Raw genomic sequence first — 15,223 nt, 5'->3', positions numbered from 1 at the left:
AACAGTCTTAAATGTCTGGATTTACGGGTTTTAATGGTTTCTGGTGTGAACGGCGTGCTCTCTGTGGGCTGAACCAAATCAGCCAGAGTCCAAAGTTTTGGGGTTTCGGGCCGTTTGTGGTCACGTTTGATGGAAATGTGATGATGCTGGAGGGGGAGGTGTTAAAATAAAAGCAGATCAGTAACAGCTGCAGGCTGTAAATATGGATTTATAAACATAGCATGTAACTCAGATTCTCGGTGGAAAATAGTGCGAATCGTCTGCAGTCCCACTCCAGAGTCCCTTCGTATTTTCTCTGTTTTTGTGGTTTTCGCCATGGCAGCGGTGGCGGACCGTGGCGCTCGTCCAGATGTGGCTGCGGGCTTTCAGACGGCGTGATGATTCACAGATTAGAGAAATGAGTGTCGATTCATTAAGAGCTTCTAACCTGCTGCTGTTCACGCCTCTGCACAGGAAGTGAGGCGTCACGCGGCGGCTCGAAGTAAAGACTCTGCTGCCAGAGTTCCTTCACAATTTGACTGTTTCTTGTGGTTTTCAACATGTAAAGCAGCAGCGCCGAGCTCAGAAACGATAGCGAAACTCAGCCGATGCAGTTTCATCGTTTTCTTCTGTCAGTTTTAAATAAACGTGATTGGTAGAAAAATTCTCCAGCAGAGTTTCAGCAGGTTGGATCAAAATGTTCATTTAATCTCGATGAGGGCTGACGAGTCAAAACCAGCGTCTCTTTGTACTTTTCTGCTTCACATGCTGTTACAGGTTCGGGTAAAGGTTTGAAGGTTTCCATCCTTGAATGTGTTTTTGCTCGGTGAACCTGTTCTGCTCTCAGAGTCTCCTCCACAGTCTGAGAGCAGGTGAAGCGAGGAGGAGCGGCGCAGGAAGCTCGTGTCATTTGTGTGTGCGGCAGCTGACACCTGTGAGCCTTATTAGACAGGAAATACTGTTGTCACATGCTTAAAGTGGGCGTTGTCCATTTCCTGTACACACACTACTCTCCGATGTCTGTGATGTCACAGAGAGACCCCTAATATGGTCATCTAAGTCAAGTAGCCTTTAAAGTGGGAGGATCCAGAGCAGCTGGTTTCAGACAGAGGATGAACTGAGGGTCATACAAAGAAGGCTTATTCTGATCAGCGACTGATGTTTGACGTTGGACTCTGACGCCTCGGCATCAGCAGCCGAGTGATTCTGATCCCAGATCAGTTCTGTAATGTTATATTTAAAACATTTTATAGGAGGACGAAGCGTACCGACAGGCACGGGTTCATTTCTGTACTTTTGTTCTTATGCTCCGTTGGAGTAGCTCCGCCTTCTTTGAGCCCACTTGCGTCTCATTGGCCAGCTTTAGGAAGCCTGCCGAGGGGCTTATATATATATGTAAACCAATCAGAGAGCGAGTGAAGTGGTTTGCACAGATTTTTTGTCTTTGCTATGTTTGAATGTGATTTAGGTGTCGGACGGTTTTAACAGGAAGTGCTTGCTGCTGTATTTTTAATAACAGTGAATCAGGCTCGTCAGCGACCCCGTGTCGCTGTGCCTCCCGCGACACATCGAGGACACGCATCACGTGGATGTTTCCAGCCGTCAGACTTCCTCTTCGATGGGCTGAGCTCTGAGTAACGTGGAGCGTGCGTGTTAGTCAGCCTCGTCTCCGTTTTCACGGAGATGAAGTCGGACAGGACTCGCAGTCACACAGCGAGACGCCAAATAAAGGGAGGGAATTACAGCGTTACAGTATGGCTCAGGGGCTTTTATTTTGAAGTGAAAGAGCTGGATACGCTCGCCTGTGAATAAAAAGGTAACAAGTGCAGATTTAAGTTCAGTCAGGTGGTCTGTTTAATCTCCCAGCGATCTCCCACGGTCCTCTAATTATAGCTGCTATTAATGGATTGGCAGAGAAATTAATTAAAAGAGGTCATTTTTAGGGCCTGGTGGGAGTGTTTCACTGCACAGGAGGAGGAGAGGATTCAATCTGCAGCTCTCTGAGGACAGAGCGGAGAGGAGGAAGTGGAGGACTCCTCCTCCTCCACCTCTCTGGAAGCAGCCAAGGGCTTTAAAGGACGCCACTGTGATGTTTCTTCTCTTGTTGAAAATGTAAGAAGAGTCTAAAATGCACAAAAGCAAGCAAACAGCCGCAGCGTGGCGCATCCACCCGGCCTCCGGCAGCCTCACAGCTCACTATTTAGATGTGTGGAGGTAAATACTCCTCCACCCTCTAAGCTCATCCACCCTGGTGACTGTGGAGCAGGTCTCCACCTGACACAGAAACCGGTACTCCATCAGCTCGCTGTCCCCTGCTGGGACGTCCGCCTGCTCAGGTTTGAGCAGGAAATGCACCTTCTTCCAAACCCCCACCTCAGAGGTGGAGCACGCTCTGCAGAGCCTGTGCTGATTGGCTGGACCATGATTGAGCTCTGAGAGCTTCCCTGCAGTTCGCTGGATTCTTGCTCTTTGTTAGCCGTTACATAACGCTGCAGGTCGCATGCTGACTGAGAGGTTGGCGGTTGGATTCCTGCCGGGCGTCTCGGGGCAGCACGATGAGCCTCGCAGCGGTACGGCGTGGATCAGTGACGCCAGCAGCGCTTTCCTGTCTTCAGTGTGTGAGCATGTCGACCTTCATGCTTCGCCCACACTGAAATCACGGCAGGCGTGTTTGGCTGCAGATGCGCCTCAGTCTGGGTGAAAGCAGTAATCCACTCTCAGACTCGGGTTTCCTCCACAGGGTGCAGCCTCATGTTGTTGTACACTTCTTGGACAGGACCTCAGCGCCCTGATTCGCTCACACCAGAGGCACCTTCGTTTTAGCTCATGCTTTCCTGAAGCTGTGGTCATTCAGTCACAGGAGTGGTGACGCTGACGGTTCGGCGTGCACACCTGTGTGCAGTTAGAAAACTTAACACACGTGTAGCATCTTCAGGTCCAGCTCCCAGTCTGGACTCTCCTGAGCTGTGTGTGACAGGATGTCAAAGGTCACGGCACTTTATAGGACGTGATCCGCCGGCGTCAGCAAACCAGGGAAATAAAGGGCTTTAGGAGCGTGTTTGTTCTCCGTCGCACGTAAAGACGAGCGTGCTACAAAGCAAAGCACGCTGCAGCCGTCACACCTTCGTCTGTGCTTTATTTTGCCTTCAAGGACTTTGATTCGGACTTTTTATCAAACACACTGACCTCTGGGAAAAAACACGATCACAGTTTGAGCCAAACAACTTCATTCAGATCAGCTCATAACATGTTTATATATAAGCAGCGTCCTCCAACAACACAGGCTGAATGAGAGGAGCAGCCGCCATCCACAGAGGTGAAGCAGAGAGAGGCAGGTGGAGAAGAGCGGAGGGAAAGGGAAGGTTTAAAGATGGCGCTGCTGTGATGGTTGGCGGCGGTGGAGGCCAGCTGAAGGTGCTCGGATGTTCGTGGCTGGTCTGAGCATGTGCAGAGCAGGGAGGGCGGAGCTGGGACTGACGGCTCCACGTCAGTGTCTAAATATAATCGTTTTTCACTCCACTGTCTGCCGCTGTGAAGCTGTGGACAGCATAACAGGAACACGTCCATGGACTTCAGCGTGAGATCGTAAATCTGTGACGATGATGATGATGATGATGATGCAGTGTGTGCGGTCGGGCTCAGACATGTTTAATAACGCTGACGATCAAGGTCAGCTGGGTCCTAACTTTAACTTAAGCCTGACCCCAGACGCTGCTGCTGCCGCTTCCCTCTGTGCTTCTCAGGTGCCTCCTATCTGGTTTCACTGAGGCCACGCCCCCACCTGTGACATCACCCCTCCTTTCACAACTGACAGATAATGGAAAACACCTGCTGTGATATTACAGAGGAAGGCGGGGCCAAATGGTTGCGTGTGCTCTCCCACAGCTGAAAGCAGCCACGATGAGTTCAGTCTGCCAGGTTCAGATCGCTGCCTCTGATCTGATTGGACGAGAACAAAAGGGGGTTGGTACTCTGGAGACAAACCAGTTAGGACGTCTGTCATCTGTCATCATGAGCTGTTTGTGGCCTGAGACAGGTCACTGCCCTGCTGCCATGACGATAATGATGATGATGGTGGTTTCATACACAACAGACTAAACACCGTCACTGTGGCGAGCAAAAGCTGATCAGGTGACAGTGATCTCCAGATTATTATCAGTAACTAGACTCCGCCCCCACAGGTGAAACCTAAGCTCTGGGTCAAAGGTTATTGAACCCAAACTTTACTACAACGTCACAAAGCGGGGATAAAAATAGAACATGAGACTAAAGCTGAGACGTTCTGCTGTGGGCGGAGAATATGCCAGGAATGCAGAGCAGCCGCCATGACATCACACGCCCTGCAAAGTCAAAGGTTAAAACACGCTGTTCAGTCAACTTCATTCATACTGCACCAGATCACAGCAGCAGTCAGCTGAAGGCTCCGCCTCCTTTCTACGCTTAAATACTGTAGGCCTGCAGTGTGACAGCGAAGTGCTCTCGCCTGCTGACGAGCCCCGAAAGTTTACCCACAATGCACTCTGCCACGCTTCCTCCAGTGCATCGTCAGAAACGGATCGAACATCATCGTCAGGATGATGTCACGCTGAGACTGATCTCTGGTCGGTCACTCGAGCGCACGTCTGGCTCTTCGCGTCCATGCAGTATTTATTGTAAGTCGGCCTCACGCCCTGCACCTCACGCTGACACCGCGAGCAGCAGCGGACAGACGTCCTGCCGCAGCCACACTCGCCGCTCCGTCCGGGTGTCGGGTGTCACGGCCGGGTGGAAAGCCTCAACGCCTCGGGGTGATGTCGGCCAGGAGACAAATATGTCGCCTGTTCACATGTTTCTGTGGGAGTTTTCTGCTCACGCTCAAAAACTTTCCACACATTCGGAAAATATCTGCACGCGTGTGTGAGGATTTTTAGGAATCGCGCTTATCTGGAAAACCAGAAGAACAGGAAGGACGCGACTCGGATCAGGCCGCCGGCCTTATCGTTCCGCTGTCCGCAGACCCAATCAGATAAACTCGACTCACAACAAAGCAGCCAGATTCCTGCCAAAACATTAAGCACAGGCAAAGACGGGCTGAAGTCAGGTGGCGAAACAGAAGAAAATGTAACCCTCTGCTTCCTCACAGAGCAGTGAAAGTTTCCACTGACATTTCTCATCCGCGGGATAATAAAGGTCTGTTCTATCTTCAGGGCTCAGGTCAGATTCTCTGAGATCCTTCGAGGTCAGAGGTCGCACGTGTCTCTGTTCGTGACCAAGTGCGTCGTCACATCCGTCCTCTGCCGTTTCCATGGTTTTTAGGACTCGTAAACATCAGGGCTGTTACTGACTGATAAGGGGCGTCCTCACCCGAGGATCCGCACGCCACGCGCCGTGGCTCAGGTGCTGAGTGTTGCTGGTCACAAAGAGCGTGCTGCACCAGAAACCTCGCTGTCATTGCTTTAGTCGTGAGCCGGTTGCTGCGGTTGCCCGTGGTTTGCAGGGAAGACGCTGACTAATGCTGACTTACAAAGAACGCTGCCGCCACAAACCTCGGCCGCCGCCCTACAGAGTAAATGCAGCCCCTACTGAAACCATTTCAGATGATGATACTCTTACTTTGAAGGCGAGCGGCCTCGCAGCGGGGCAGTCGGCGTCCACGTACACTGCAGGTTTCATACCAGCAACCCACGGTTACCAGGAGACGCCGACATCACAGAGCTGTGTGAGTGTGAGTGTGTGTGTGTCTGTGTGTGTCTGTGTGTGTCTGTGTGTGAGTGTGTGTGTGAGTGTGTGAGTGTGTGTGTGAGTGTGTGTGTCTGTGTGTGAGTGTGTGTGTCTGTGTGTGTCTGTGTGTGTCTGTGTGTGAGTGTGTCTGTGTGTGTCTGTGTGTGTCTGTGTGTGAGTGTGTGTGTGTGTGAGTGTGTGTGTGAGTGTGTGTGTCTGTGTGTGAGTGTGTGTGTCTGTGTGTGAGTGTGTGTGTGTGTGAGTGTGTGACAGTGTGTGTGTGTGTGTGTGTGTGAGTGTGTGACAGTGTGTGTGTGTGTGTGTGAGTGTGTGACTGTGTGTGAGTGTGTGTGTGTGTGTGTGTGTGAGTGTGTGACAGTGTGTGTGTGTGTGTGTGAGTGTGTGACAGTGTGTGTGTGTGTGTGTGAGTGTGTGACTGTGTGTGAGTGTGTGTGTGTGTGTGTGTGTGAGTGTGTGACAGTGTGTGAGTGTGTGTGTGTGTGAGTGTGTGACAGTGTGTGTGTGTGTGTGTGTGTGACAGTGTGTGAGTGTTTGTGAGTGTGAGTGTGTGTGAGTGTGTGTGTGTGTGAGTGTGTGACAGTGTGTGTGTGTGTGTGTGTGTGACAGTGTGTGAGTGTTTGTGAGTGTGAGTGTGTGTGAGTGTGTGTGTGTGTGAGTGTGTGTGAGTGTGAGTGTGTGTGAGTGTGTGTGTGTGTGTGAGTGTGAGTGTGTGTGTGAGTGTGTGACAGTGTGTGTGTGTTTGTGAGTGTGTGTGAGTGTGAGTGTGTGTGAGTGTGTGTGTGTGTGACAGTGTGTGTGTGTTTGTGAGTGTGTGTGAGTGTGTGTGTGTGTGAGTGTGTGTGAGTGTGAGTGTGTGTGTGTGTTTGTGAGTGTGTGTGTGAGTGTGTGTGAGTGTGTGTGTGTGTGACAGTGTGTGTGTGAGTGTGTGTGTGTGTGAGTGTGTGTGTGTGAGTGTGAGTGTGTGTGAGTGTGTGTGTGTGTGAGTGTGTGTGTGTGTGACAGTGTGTGTGTGTGTGTGAGTGTGTGTGTGTGTGAGTGTGAGTGTGTGACAGTGTGTGTGTGTTTGTGAGTGTGTGTGTGTGTGTGTGTGTGAGTGTGTGTGTGTGTGACAGTGTGTGTGTGTGTGACAGTGTGTGTGTGTGTTTGTGAGTGTGTGAGTGTGTGTGTATGAGTGTGACAGTGTGTGTGTGTGTTTGTGAGTGTGTGAGTGTGTGTGTATGAGTGTGACAGTGTGTGTGTGTGTTTGTGATAGAGAGTGTGTCTGTGACAGTGTGTGTGTGTGAGTGTGTGTTTGAGTGAGTGTGTGTTTGAGTGAGTGTGTGTTTGAGTGTGTGAGTGTGACAGTGTGTGTGTGTGTGTGTGTGTGTGTGTGTGTGTGTGTGTGTGTGTGTGTGTGTGGACCCAGGGATTACACAGACCCATTTCCTTGCTATCTTTTCCCGTCACTGCCCTGTTTCTATAAATAGTCGGGTCCAGGAGGGCGACGCAGCCAATGAGCTCAAACTCTCATGTCCTCACTTCAGCCGTGCGTCTGCAGGCAGGTGAGCGCATTACCTCCCGTTACCTGCCGTTACCTCCCGTTACCTGCCGTTACCTCCCGTTACCTCCCGTTACCTGGGGTTGTTTAACCGGCCGTGGGGTCAGAAACATACCTGATCACACCACAAGATGGCAGCACAGCATCGTGGCTCCTGAGCTGACGGAGGAGAGAAGAAGCTGTGTTTCCCGGGTGAGAGGGAGCTGCAGTGATGCAGTTATGGATCTGATGTGATTGTGTATTTACTGCTCACATAATTAGTTTACTCGCCGTCCTCTCGCTCTGAAAGCTAATCGCTCACTCTCTCCGTGTCTGGGCTCAGTTTCCCTCGCTGTGAAAGCAGAGCAGCCGGCGCTCCTGAAGCCGGCATTATTTAAAGGGAATCTGATACGGAGGAGTAAAGGATTAAGCAGGAAGAGAGGAGCCTCCTCTCGTGCACAGCATCAGATCAATACAGGAAACACTTTTTATCCTCCGCTTTATGTCCGAGCTCCAGGAGAACACAAACGACCCAGTGACCAATCGGAGATAAGCCTCGCCTTACCTGAAGCTACACACCTGTTGTTCTAGCATGCTGGAAGCCTCTCAGTAAAGTTTAAAGCAGCTGCACCTTATTAAAGTCTGCCTCCTGGTGCTGACTTTAATGTTTGCGCTGGGTGATGACAGAAAGCCGCTTTAACCTCCTAGGACCTGGCGTCCACATATGTGGGCCTCACATTTTGATATGCACACTTACAGGACATCATATAAACAAATATCCTCATGTGGTTCTCATTTTTCTTAAAAACAAAATCTGGTAATTCTTTGTTTTTACATTCATCAGGTCCCAATCAGCCCAAATAATAAAGAAAAATTAAAAATGCTGCTGTGAAAGAGTTCGGGTCTTAGGAGGTTAAAGGACATTTATGTACTGTCTGTTACTGCAGACCTGTTTCTGCCCTGGGTCAGGCACTCATGTGCTGCACGACTGATCATTTCTGCAGTTAGAAGATCTTTTGAAGCCCAGCTGAAGCCTTTCATTCCAGCTCGGATCATCACTTTAACCACTTCCAGCTGAAGCTTTTGATCATTTTAATCCTTACAATGAGAAAGAAAAATGGACTAAAGCACGTCAGAAATGCAGGTTTTTTAACTAGAAAGTCTTAATTTAATTATGTCTGTTTGTTTGTTTTTATGTTTGAACTAAATCACAACATAAAAATTCAGTTTTTATTAATTTATTAGAAGTGGCCCACCTGCAGTACCGTCACAGCCCACTGGGGGGCTGCAGGCCACACGTTGGAACCACCAGAGGGACTATTCAAGCACAAAGCAGCATTGTTTCTACGTGCTTCTGTTTCTTAAACAGACAGCGTGATTTATTTATTCATATATGGGGTGGTGGGGTGGCTGTAGCTCAGGTGGCAGAGCGGGTCAGCCACTAATCAGAAGGTCAGTGGTTCGATCCCAGGCTGCCTCCTGGCTGCTTACCAAATATCCTTGGGCAAGATAATAACCCCGTGTTTGCCTACTGGTGGTGGTGGTCAGAGGGCCCGGTGGCGCCAGTGTCCGGCAGCCTCGCCTCTGTCAGTGCGCCCCAGGGTGGCTGTGGCTACAATGTAGCTGCCATCACCAGTGTGTGAATGTGTGTGTGACTGAATGTAGTGTGAAGCGCTTTGGGGTCCTATGGACTAGAAACACGCTATACAAATGCAGGCCATTTACCATATAAGTGTTTTACTGTTTCTGTAGAGGACTTTGATCAGCTGTTAGTTTGAGAGCTGCTGCTAGAAGCAGAGGAAGACGTGAGCGGTGGAGGAGCTCAGCGCTGGCAGTAATCTGCTGAGCGAGCAGGTCGATGATCCGGCCGCAGCAGGAGGCGCTGATCTTTTAAGCCTCTTCCAGGTTTCAGGTCTGTCTGCTTATGTAAGCGCAGCAGCGGGGAGGACGTCAGGAGCGCTCGCAGGACGGAACGCGTCAAACGCTGACTTAAAGTTTAAATGAACGGCGCACATACTGCAGTTCCTCTGATGTGCAGCAGAGGCAGCAGTGAGTCAGTCCCCATAAACATGTTTGCAGCCTGATGCACAATAATTTGAAGTTTGCATTATTATGTTTTTTTGTGTCCCTTCATCAGGAGATCATGTGACAGCTGCAGGGAGTCACGTGATCTGAAAGTGTGTTTGCAGATATATATTTTAAATCTGACTTTTGATAAAATGACATCGCTCCGGTTGCCAAGCTGCTCACAGCGTAGAAACGACAAAAGCAAGAGAAGCTGATTATTTGACGACATCTCATCATCTAATTAGCGGCGGCGGGACTGGGGTTTCAATGAAGACAAAGAGGGGCACGCTCAGTGCATGTTTGGACAAATTAATATGCGGCCTGGCTTCCTGTTTTTCTTTTTTTTAAAAATTGGATCCATAATGCAGCAGCGGCCGGGCCTTGAAGTGTTAATGAAGAGTATTCTGGGATGTTGGAGTGGGGCCGGCGGCTCCATTCATCTCCAGGTGATCACAAAAGGACGCCTGAGCAGCGGTTCCCGGGCGAGCCGGCCCAGGATCGGCCACTCGGCCCGTCCTGCAGCGCAGGGCGGCGTGATGCTGCTCTCAGATCAGATTTATCTCCTGGGTTATTTTAAAGCAGCAGCAGCTTAGTGCCTCCCTCCTCGCTCTGCCTGTCAGTGCGTCTCTCCTCTTCATCCCTGCAGGACCGCCTGATGCCTCCTCTCAGGTTGTATCGAACTGAACTCGCCTGTCGCCGTCTGCTCTTTCTCTTTAGCTTCTCGTGTTTTTGTGGCTGTGAAGAAGCTGGTTTAGTTGTGTGTTAAGCTGCTGGACCACCTCAGCTGTGTGTGGCGTTAAATCAGTGGCAGATTGCACTCGTTAGGCTCCTGTTTGCTCCAGCAGGTGTTTTTACTGCTCTGCTCTCAGGTGTATCTGCTGTTTGTCTGCTAACTGGTGCTGTACCTTCACACCAAAGTGCCCGACAGCTGAGAGCCCGGGCTGAACACTCGTTTTTTTCCACCGTAGGATCTCTGTGATGTCACAGAGAGAGGATATTCTTAAACGTGCATGTTGTGACGTAACAGGATGGATTTCTATTTAAAGCTTTGCAGGAAGGATTGGCCAAAGTTGAAAAAGTGCGCCAGAAACAGGAAACGGTCTTCGTTTCCATGGTTTCACTAATGCTCAAAGAAAACGGCGAGCATTTGAAAACAAGTTGGCGTCTTCCAGGAAAACTACGGGAACCTCTTTGTGACCCCCAGCAGCCACTGACTGACCAATCAGGGCCCAGATGGGCTCTTACTCCCCTGAGCCCGCAGCATCATGTCTAACGTGGACTGTGGTCACATGACTGCAAAACCTGACCCGACCTCTGACCTCTGCAAAGTCACGATCCTCATCTTCTCAGAGACTCGCCCCCTGCTGGACAGTGGAGCGAATGTTCGCAGGACCAAGTCACCTGCGGGACCTCACCTGTGGCGGCGACATGTGATTACTGGTGTTCGCTCGGCGACAGACGAGGCTGCTCGCTCTGTGGTTATTCTCAGTTTGCACACGCAGAGCAAACCGGCCCCACACAGGCACAGGTTTCCATTTATAGCACAGAGATTAAACTTTATTTATAAAACCTTTATTGAGATTAAACGGTTCAGATTACATCACTGAGACGTGTGCTCACGAGCCATCACAGCAACAGCTTCAAAGTGGCCCTTTCCATCCTCGGACGAGCAGAGCAGCTCTGCTTTGTTTTATGCAGCCTTTCAGGTCGACCCTGTCCCCCTTTCTTGTGATTGGCTGCCCCTCTCTGTGACATCATCGAGATGCAACAGTAGAAAGAAACTGGAAAAAAAGAGTGTTCAGAAAAACCAGCATGGCAACAAACAAATACCAACACAAAGCCCGATGTCAGGATGTGTCCTTCCATCTTTGATATACAGTTTGTGTTGGTTATGACACGCCTCCACGGGACGTTTGACACAGACGAGCAGCTGATGCGCGACACGTGGAGGCTCCAACCTCAGCTTCTTATCGTGCGTCAGGTTTTGGTTACTGGAAGCTGCTTTCTGTTTCTGTTGCCATTGACTGACAGCAGCAGACAGACTCGTCTATTTATAGAAACACCTCCTCACTTACCTGTTACCTGTCTGAGCGGTCAGGTGACCCGGTCGGCAGTTACACAGGTAACGTGACACCGAGGCAGCAACAGGTGATCAAATACTCGAGTACGAGCTCCAACACGTGGACGCGGTTACTTCAGGCTCTGCTGCAGACGGAGGGTCTCCCTGAGCGGCTGATAAAACACGTCTGCACAGCGCGTGCGTCAGAATCAGTACAAGAAACCAGTCTCCTCATTTCTATCCTCGGGCAGAACGTGACCCGGTGATGGAAACACCCTCAGGGACCAATCAGAGATAAGCCCCACCTTCATCTGAGGCTACACACCTTCTTTACCGTCTTGTGCCATGCAGCATGCAGAGCCACGCTGCACGTGTTTCAGTGACGGAGGTCTTTAAAGTCAGAGTATGGGGAGGCATAAAACTCTGCCCCCTGGTGGTGAGTATAAAGTTTGCACAGGGTAATTACAGAAAGGAGAAAGGACGAACTGGCATGAACATTTTTATACTTTAAACCTTTTTCTGCCCTGAGGAAGCTAAAACAGCGCCCCCTGGTGGCTGTGCACCACTTAGACCACCTAAAGAAACCGTTTAAACCTGTGATTTCTCGCCATGCACAGGTGTCATGAAGCCTGAGCATCAGGCTGTGAACATGTTAGACATGGCAGTCTGTGGAGGCTGACTCACTGCTGCCTCTGCTGGACATCAGAGGACCTGCAACTTCCTGTTGTAGTGTGGCTCCTCCTCCTGATTTTAAAAGCGTGGCTTTTTAAAACCATGTAGAAAGTAAAACCTGAACGTCTGCTCTCTGCAGTAAAAGCACCGTCTGCTGACAGCGATGTCAGCGTCACGTCTAATTACCGCACTATTTGTTTACAGGGCGAGAAGCCAGCAGGTAGTCGTGGCGGTAATTACTGCTGTTGTGTGTGTCACAGCGGCGATGACAGGTCCCTGTTGTCGTGCCGCTCCCTGTGGTGAAAAGCCCACACTCCCTCTCTGCCTCGTTTATAATTCATGCTGCTCTGGTCCTGGCGGGTCAGGCCGGGGGGGGTAACCCGAGCTCATCTCACACAGCCGGCACCGGGCGGTCCCATCAGAGGCCGGCGTGTGGTGTGACGCAAAACGAGGCCTAGTTTTGATTTCGATGCGTTCCGGTAAGTCAGAGCGGCGTGACCGCACGGCCCGTGAAAGCCTGCGGAGCCACTAAATGGTGCTGGGGGCAGGAAATCTGCCTCACCTGTGCACTTCCTGCTGTCACAGCAGCGTTTGTGATGAGGAGCCGGGTGGTTTCAGAAATGTTACTGATCCTATGACAGAGAACACACAGGCCTGACATCCTGAACACACACAACTGCTGCTGTGCGTGTGGGCGGTCCTGGTTCTGCTCGCCAACGTGGGTCGTGATCCAGGACCGCCATCAGCAGCTGAGCCAGGGGCTGGTCAGAGAGGAGGTGTTGTTGTTGCAGATTTTATGGATTTTAGTGCGTCCTCTTCCTGTTTATCTGTTCTTGCTGTGTCTACGTCAGTGTGACCCTCTCCAGCAGCTCATCGTCCTCTGTTCTCATCATCACCGGTGAGGAAACGCAGCCCCCTGATTTCTCTGGGCTTATTTTTCCCACCTGGACTGCAGATATCGAGGCAGATAGTTTACAGATTTGAAATAAGATGATAAAAGTGGAAATTCAGCTTGGCAGGCAATTTATTTCTAAGCACTTTCAGAAAACTCCCAGCTGCCGTACACCTGACATGACAAACAGTAAGCACAAACAATCAAATCAGCACATTAGATTAAATTAAAGCAGGAAAGTCAGAGTCACACTGGGTCAAAAGCCAAGGAATAAAAATGGGTTTTAATTAGGGCTGCCACGATTAGTCGACTATCAGAATCGTCGACGACTGATTTAATAGTCGACGCGTCGTTTGAAGCTTTGTAAGATCACAAAAGACGCAGGAATAAGTAGCAGGATTTAAGAGTGTAATAACGGACTGAAACAGAAGATGGCAGCACTGCATGTACAAGGATGCCAGCTGCCGTTAAACCCCGAAGAAGAAGAAGCAGCTGTGTCCCAGAATTCATAGCGCAGCCCTGCTCAGTTTCCAACAATGGCGGCAGCTAGTTAGTTTTAATATTACTCTTATTATTCTTTCTGGGTCACAAAATAAACGTTTAACATATTTTCAGGCGAGAATGTAGCTGTGTAAACCTCAAATATCTGCTCAGTTTATCAAGACACCGCATATTTTCAAAAGCGCTCCGACGTTTTCGGAGACGTCTGTTACCCACTAGCTCGATAGCGAGCCGGGGGCTAGGCTAACTAGAGCCATGAGAACACCGGACTCTGGGCAGATCGTTTTCAAACCCACCGCCGTCTTTCGCTACTCAGGTTAAACATGATATATGAGTCACTTAGATAACTTAAAATGTTATTGTTTGGCTTTTTTTCAGTATTTTATTTGTTCCTGAGTAAATCGGTTTGGCTGAGATTAAAGTTATAGTTTTTACACAGCTGAATAAACATCAAGCAGACAGCTGATCATCAGAAGTGTGAGATGCTCCAGAATATACTCCAGTGTCCTGTTATATTTTAGATAGCAAGGAGTTTATTAAACTTCACCGAAACAATCTGCAGATTTCATTAAAATGTAATAAACTATCATCTTGTCTTTATTTTTAGTTAGCACCTTAAAAGCTTAAAGCTGTAAGCTAATGAGAGTTATATAAGAGCAGATGCTGCTGGTGCAATAAGCTGTAGGTCCAATGGATGATGATCTGACTAGTCGACTATCAAAATAATCGTTTGTGGCAGCCCTAGTTTTAATGCATGCTTTAATAAATGGACAATGGAGGGACCTCTCTGATGTGCAGGGGCAGGTTAGCAGCTCGTCAGCTGACCTGAGAAACATGGGGGGGCAGTAAGGATGAAGGTGGGGGCAAGACCGTTTAAGCCTTTAAAAACAAACTCTAAGATATGCAGGCAGCCAGTAGAGTGAAGCCAGGATGGGAGTTATGTGCAGTCGTGCAGCAGCAGACAAGAGAGTATTACAGTAATCCAAACGAGATGAAGTAAAAGCATGGAGTACTGTTTCGAAATGCAGTCTGGATAAAATAGGTCTTACCTTTGCTGAGCGCCTTAAATGCTAAAAACTGGACTTGACAGAGCCCTAATTTGCAGGTCCAATTTAAAATCAGTCCACCTTAAAACCAAAGTTAGTTTCAACAAGTTTAAAATACTCTGCCAGGGGTCCCAAATCAAAAGAGGAGGGATCACAACCAAAAAACGACCAAAAACAATCACCTCTGTTTTGCTTGAATCAGCATAACAGTGGAAGGTTGTTCCATGCCTTCTAAGGACGGCTGCCAAAGGCTGTAAATACAATGAAAAAGTCAGAGGCCCTAGAAATGAGCCCTGTGGGACCCCAAACTGAAGATGCTGTGGTCTACATGGTCACATGTGATTGGTCAGTAGACTGGAAAGCTTCCAGAAAATCAGCGCCTGAGTTTTCATGTGCAGATGGATATTTGTGTGAATGTCATTCATAGCCGGATGGTCCAGCAGCCGGTCTGTGCAAAGGCTTCAGGCACTGTGGCGGCTTCTAAACCACTGAACACTGGCAGGAGGCCTCAGACTCGTCCTGCAGCAGAAGCCCAAAACAGCCACACTCAGGTCGGTCGGAGTTCGATCCCCGGCTCCTGCAACACCCAACCAAAAACACTGATGAAAGTGGGAGGAAACCGTCCATCGGTCCTCAATGTTTGAACAGGAGAAAGAAAAATCGGTCAGGATCGTCATCAACCCGGTGTTATCATAACACATCGGAACCAAGAAGATGATCACAGAAGATTCATCGAGTGAAACTTAGCCTGTTGGCTCATTAACGAGGCC

At 49.5% G+C, this 15,223-nt stretch overlaps 1 protein-coding gene across 1 annotated transcript in view; it reads left to right on the top strand.

Annotated features, from left to right (window-relative positions):
* Positions 1-13,182: 13,182 nt before the first annotated feature.
* The window catches only part of dgkzb (diacylglycerol kinase, zeta b), a 22,247-nt gene continuing 20,206 nt past the window's right edge, over positions 13,183-15,223 (top strand). The window contains exon 1 of the mRNA XM_026172340.2: positions 13,183-15,223. This exon is cut by the window's right edge and continues 1,685 nt beyond it. The gene's annotated coding sequence lies outside the window, so the exon portion shown is untranslated.

This window comes from Astatotilapia calliptera, chromosome 7 (genome assembly GCF_964374335.1).
Source record: "Astatotilapia calliptera chromosome 7, fAstCal68.1, whole genome shotgun sequence".
NCBI classification, from domain to species: domain Eukaryota; kingdom Metazoa; phylum Chordata; class Actinopteri; order Cichliformes; family Cichlidae; genus Astatotilapia; species Astatotilapia calliptera.
This window is presented reverse-complemented; position numbering and strand designations above follow the sequence as displayed.